This window comes from Colius striatus, chromosome 28 (assembly GCF_028858725.1).
Source record: "Colius striatus isolate bColStr4 chromosome 28, bColStr4.1.hap1, whole genome shotgun sequence".
Classification (NCBI taxonomy): Eukaryota; Metazoa; Chordata; class Aves; order Coliiformes; family Coliidae; genus Colius; species Colius striatus.
Window position 1 is genome coordinate 2772468 of NC_084786.1, and position 6408 is coordinate 2778875.

The following is a 6408-nucleotide window of genomic DNA, read 5'->3' on the forward strand; positions in this document are numbered from 1 at the left end:
GGTTTGGGCGGCGGCAGCCTGGGTCACAAGGAAGCCGTTGTCGGGGTGGCGGCAGAGAGGGGCAATGGACCCAGGGCCTGCAGCGGGCCTGGGTTTGCAAGGTTTGGTCGGGGGCGACCTGCATCACAAGGAAGCCGTTTTCAGGGTGACGGCGGAGATGGACAACGGACCCACGGCCTGCAGCAGCCGTGCGTTTGCTAAACTTGGGCGGGGGCGGCCTACGTCACAATGAACCCGTTGTCGGGGTGACGGAGGAGAGGGGCAACAAACCCCAGGCCCGCAGCAGTCCTGGGCTTGCAAGGTTTGGGCGGGGGCGGCCTGCATCACAATGAACCCGTTGTCGGGGTGACGGAGGAGAGGGGCAACGGACCGTGGGCCTGCAGCGGAGGGCGGCAGTGGGTGAGGAGTCCGAAAGCCAGGAAGGGACAAGAAAAGGTTTGCAACTGTGTTGATAACGCCGCCTTGTTGTCTTGCAGCCCGTGTCATCAGCCGCGTCGATGCGCCCCATGCATGCGTGTGTCCGTGTGATGCGCTCGTGTCAGCTCCCAGTCGACCCCATTCCCTGGAAAGGAGCAGCGAAGCAGCTCCTCGTCCTCAGGGCCGTTCGGCTAAGTCGGGAGGGTCCTGCACCCAATCAGGTACTGCGATCAGGTACTGCCCAAGGAAGCCGATGTCGGGGTGACGGAGGAGGGGGGCAACAAACCCCGGGCCCGCAGCAGGCCTGGGTTTGCAAGGTTTTGTCGGGGGGGGGCCTGCGTCACAATGAACCCGTTGTCGGGGTGACGGTGGAGACGGGCAAAAGACCCCGGGCCCATAGCAGGCCTGGGTTTGCAAGGTTTGGGCGGGGGGGGGCCTGCGTCACAATGAACCCGTTGTCGGGGTGACGGCGGAGAGGGGCAAGAGACCCCGGGCCCATAGCAGGCCTGAGTTTTCAAGGTTTTGGCGGGGGACGGCCTGCGTCACAGGGAAGTCGTTGTCGGGGTGACGGCGGAGAGGGGAACAAAACCCCGGGCCCGCAGCAGGCCTGGGTTTGCAAGGTTTGGACAGGGGGCGGCCTGCGTCACAGGGAAGTCGTTGTCGGGGTGACGACGGAGAGGGGCAACGGACCCAGGGCCCGCAGCAGGCCTGGGTTTCCAAGGTTTCGGCGGGGGACGGCCTGCGTCACAATGAACCCGTTGTCGGGGTGACGGCGGAGAGGGGCAACGGACCCAGGGCCCGCAGCAGGCCTGGGTTTTCAAGGTTTGGTCAGGGGCGGCCTGCGTCACAATGAACCCGTTGTCGGGGTGAGGGCGGAGAGGGGCAACGGACCCAGGGCCCGCAGCAGGCCTGGGTTTGCAAGGTTTTGTCGGGGGCGGCCTGCGTCACAATGAACCTGTTGTCGGGGTGACGGCGGAGAGGGGCAACGGACCCAGGGCCCGCAGCGGGCCTGGGTTTGCAAGGTTTGGTCGGGGGACGGCCTGCGTCACAAGGAAGCCGTTGTCGGGGTGACGGCGGAGAGGGGAACAAAACCCCGGGCCCGCACCGGGCCTGGGTTTTCAAGGTTTGGTCAGGGGCGGCCTGCGTCACAATGAACCCGTTGTCGGGGTGACAGCGGAGAGGGGCAACGGTCCCCAGGCCCGCAGCAGGCCTGGGTTTTCAAGGTTTGGTCAGGGGCGGCCTGCGTCACAATGAACCCGTTGTCGGGGTGACGGCGGAGAGGGGCAACGGACCCAGGGCCCGCAGCAGGCGTCTGTTTGCAAGGTCTGGGCGGGGTCGACCTGTGTCACAATGAACCCGTTGTCGGGGTGACGGCGGAGAGGGGCAACAAACTCCAGGCCCGCAGAAGGCCTGGGCTTGCAAGTTTTGGGCGGGGGCGGCCTGCGTCACAATGAACCCCTTGTCGGGGTGACGGAGGAGAGGGACAACGGACCGTGGGCCTGCAGCGGAGGGCGGCAGTGGGTGAGGAGTCCGAAAGCCAGGAAGGGACAAGAAAAGGTTTGCAACTGTGTTGATAATGCCGCCTTGTTGTCTTGCAGCCCGCGTCATCGGCCGCGTCGATGCGCCCCATGCCTGCGTGTGTCCGTGTGATGCGCTCGTGTCGGCTCCCAGTCGACCCCATTCCCTGGAAAGGAGCAGCGAAGTAGCTCCTCGTCCTCAGGGCCGTTCTGCTAAGTCGGGAGGGTCCTGCACCCAATCAGGTACTGCGATCAGGTACTGCCCAAGGAAGCCGATGTCGGGGTGACGGAGGAGGGGGGCAACAAACCCCGGGCCCGCAGCAGGCCTGGGTTTGCAAGGTTTTGTCGGGGGGGACCTGCGTGACAATGAACCCGTTGTCGGGGTGACGGTGGAGAGGGGCAACGGACCCCGGGCCCATAGCAGGCCTGGGTTTTCAAGGTTTGGGCAGGGGACGGCCTGCGTCACAGGGAAGTCGTTGTCGGGGTGACGGCGGAGAGGGGAACAAAACCCCGGGCCCGCACCGGGCCTGGGTTTTCAAGGTTTGGTCAGGGGCGGCCTGCGTCACAATGAACCCGTTGTCGGGGTGACAGCGGAGAGGGGCAACGGTCCCCAGGCCCGCAGCAGGCCTGGGTTTTCAAGGTTTGGTCAGGGGCGGCCTGCGTCACAATGAACCCGTTGTTGGGGTGACGGCGGAGAGGGGCAACGGACCCAGGGCCCGCAGCAGGCGTCCGTTTGCAAGGTCTGGGCGGGGGCGACCTGTGTCACAATGAACCCGTTGTTGGGGTGACGGAGGAGAGGGGCAACGGACCGTGGGCCTGCAGCGGAGGGCGGCAGTGGGTGAGGAGTCCGAAAGCCAGGAAGGGACAAGAAAAGGTTTGCAACTGTGTTGATAACGCCACCTTGTTGTCTTGCAGCCCGTGTCATCGGCCGCGTCGATGCGCCCCATGCATGCGTGTGTCCGTGTGATGCGCTCGTGTCAGCTCCCAGTCGACCCCATTCCCTGGAAAGGAGCAGCGAAGCAGCTCCTCGTCCTCAGGGCCGTTCGGCTAAGTCGGGAGGGTCCTGCACCCAATCAGGTACTGCGATCAGGTACTGCCCAAGGAAGCCGATGTCGGGGTGACGGAGGAGGGGGGCAACAAACCCCAGGCCCGCAGCAGGCCTGGGTTTGCAAGGTTTTGTCGGGGGGGGGCCTGCGTCACAATGAACCCGTTGTCGGGGTGACGGTGGAGACGGGCAAAAGACCCCGGGCCCATAGCAGGCCTGGGTTTGCAAGGTTTGGGCGGGGGACGGCCTGCGTCACAATGAACCCGTTGTCGGGGTGACGGCGGAGAGGGGCAAGAGACCCCGGGCCCATAGCAGGCCTGAGTTTTCAAGGTTTTGGCGGGGGACGGCCTGCGTCACAGGGAAGTCGTTGTCGGGGTGACGGCGGAGAGGGGAACAAAACCCCGGGCCCGCAGCAGGCCTGGGTTTGCAAGGTTTGGTCAGGGGGCGGCCTGCGTCACAGGGAAGTCGTTGTCGGGGTGACGACGGAGAGGGGCAACGGACCCAGGGCCCGCAGCAGGCCTGGGTTTCCAAGGTTTCGGCGGGGGACGGCCTGCGTCACAATGAACCCGTTGTCGGGGTGAGGGCGGAGAGGGGCAACGGACCCAGGGCCCGCAGCAGGCCTGGGTTTGCAAGGTTTTGTCGGGGGCGGCCTGCGTCACAATGAACCTGTTGTCGGGGTGACGGCGGAGAGGGGCAACGGACCCAGGGCCCGCAGCAGGCCTGGGTTTGCAAGGTTTGGGCGGGGGACGGCCTGCGTCACAAGGAAGCCGTTGTCGGGGTGACGGCGGAGAGGGGAACAAAACCCCGGGCCCGCACCGGGCCTGGGTTTTCAAGGTTTGGTCAGGGGCGGCCTGCGTCACAATGAACCCGTTGTCGGGGTGACAGCGGAGAGGGGCAACGGTCCCCAGGCCCGCAGCAGGCCTGGGTTTTCAAGGTTTGGTCAGGGGCGGCCTGCGTCACAATGAACCCGTTGTCGGGGTGACGGCGGAGAGGGGCAACGGACCCAGGGCCCGCAGCAGGCGTCCGTTTGCAAGGTCTGGGCGGGGTCGACCTGTGTCACAATGAACCCGTTGTCGGGGTGACGGCGGAGAGGGGCAACAAACTCCAGGCCCGCAGAAGGCCTGGGCTTGCAAGTTTTGGGCGGGGGCGGCCTGCGTCACAATGAACCCCTTGTCGGGGTGACGGAGGAGAGGGACAACGGACCGTGGGCCTGCAGCGGAGGGCGGCAGTGGGTGAGGAGTCCGAAAGCCAGGAAGGGACAAGAAAAGGTTTGCAACTGTGTTGATAATGCCGCCTTGTTGTCTTGCAGCCCGCGTCATCGGCCGCGTCGATGCGCCCCATGCCTGCGTGTGTCCGTGTGATGCGCTCGTGTCGGCTCCCAGTCGACCCCATTCCCTGGAAAGGAGCAGCGAAGTAGCTCCTCGTCCTCAGGGCCGTTCTGCTAAGTCGGGAGGGTCCTGCACCCAATCAGGTACTGCGATCAGGTACTGCCCAAGGAAGCCGATGTCGGGGTGACGGAGGAGGGGGGCAACAAACCCCGGGCCCGCAGCAGGCCTGGGTTTGCAAGGTTTTGTCGGGGGGGGACCTGCGTGACAATGAACCCGTTGTCGGGGTGACGGTGGAGAGGGGCAACGGACCCCGGGCCCATAGCAGGCCTGGGTTTTCAAGGTTTGGGCAGGGGACGGCCTGCGTCACAGGGAAGTCGTTGTCGGGGTGACGGCGGAGAGGGGAACAAAACCCCGGGCCCGCACCGGGCCTGGGTTTTCAAGGTTTGGTCAGGGGCGGCCTGCGTCACAATGAACCCGTTGTCGGGGTGACAGCGGAGAGGGGCAACGGTCCCCAGGCCCGCAGCAGGCCTGGGTTTTAAAGGTTTGGTCAGGGGCGGCCTGCGTCACAATGAACCCGTTGTCGGGGTGAGGGCGGAGAGGGGCAACGGACCCAGGGCCCGCAGCAGGCGTCCGTTTGCAAGGTCTGGGCGGGGGCGACCTGTGTCACAATGAACCCGTTGTCGGGGTGACAGCGGAGAGGGGCAACGGTCCCCAGGCTCGCAGCGGGCCTGGGTTTGCAAGGTTTCGGCGGGGGACGGCCTGCGTCACAATGAACCCGTTGTCGGGGTGACGGCGGAGAGGGGCAACGGACCGTGGGCCTGCAGCGGAGGGCGGCAGTGGGTGAGGAGTCCGAAAGCCAGGAAGGGACAAGAAAAGGTTTGCAACTGTGTTGATAACGCCACCTTGTTGTCTTGCAGCCCGTGTCATCGGCCGCGTCGATGCGCCCCATGCATGCGTGTGTCCGTGTGATGCGCTCGTGTCAGCTCCCAGTCGACCCCATTCCCTGGAAAGGAGCAGCGAAGCAGCTCCTCGTCCTCAGGGCCGTTCGGCTAAGTCGGGAGGGTCCTGCACCCAATCAGGTACTGCGATCAGGTACTGCCCAAGGAAGCCGATGTCGGGGTGACGGAGGAGGGGGGCAACAAACCCCAGGCCCGCAGCAGGCCTGGGTTTGCAAGGTTTTGTCGGGGGGGGGCCTGCGTCACAATGAACCCGTTGTCGGGGTGACGGTGGAGACGGGCAAAAGACCCCGGGCCCATAGCAGGCCTGGGTTTGCAAGGTTTGGGCGGGGGACGGCCTGCGTCACAATGAACCCGTTGTCGGGGTGACGGCGGAGAGGGGCAACGGACCCAGGGCCCGCAGCAGGCCTGGGTTTTCTAGGTTTGGTCAGGGGCGGCCTGCGTCGCAATGAACCCGTTGTCGGGGTGACGGCGGAGAGGGGCAAGAGACCCCGGGCCCATAGCAGGCCTGAGTTTTCAAGGTTTTGGCGGGGGACGGCCTGCGTCACAGGGAAGTCGTTGTCGGGGTGACGGTGGAGAGGGGAACAAAACCCCGGGCCCGCAGCAGGCCTGGGTTTGCAAGGTTTGGTCAGGGGGCGGCCTGCGTCACAGGGAAGTCGTTGTCGGGGTGACGACAGAGAGGGGCAACGGACCCAGGGCCCGCAGCAGGCCTGGGTTTGCAAGGTTTGGGCGGGGGACGGCCTGCGTCACAATGAACCCGTTGTCGGGGTGACGGCGGAGAGGGGCAACGGACCCAGGGCCCGCAGCAGGCGTCTGTTTGCAAGGTTTGGGCGGGCAAAGGAACAATAAGAAAAGAGGAACGGGGTGCAAGCGGCATGCGCGTGTTTTTGTTTGCTCGGAAGATTCTGCGGCCAGGCGGCATCCTCGACGAGGTAAGCTAAATGGTTATCTTTGAATTCGTTACTTAGTTAATTCATTGTCACTAGACAATTAGCTGATGAAGTTCATTTGTTTATGAGTAAAAAAAAAAAAAAAAAAAAAAAAAAACAAAACAAAAAACCCCACTAGCTAACTACCTTTGAATTAAGAATCGAATTGGGATGAATCCTCTTCATTCAGTTTTAATTCATGTATTACAGTTTGTT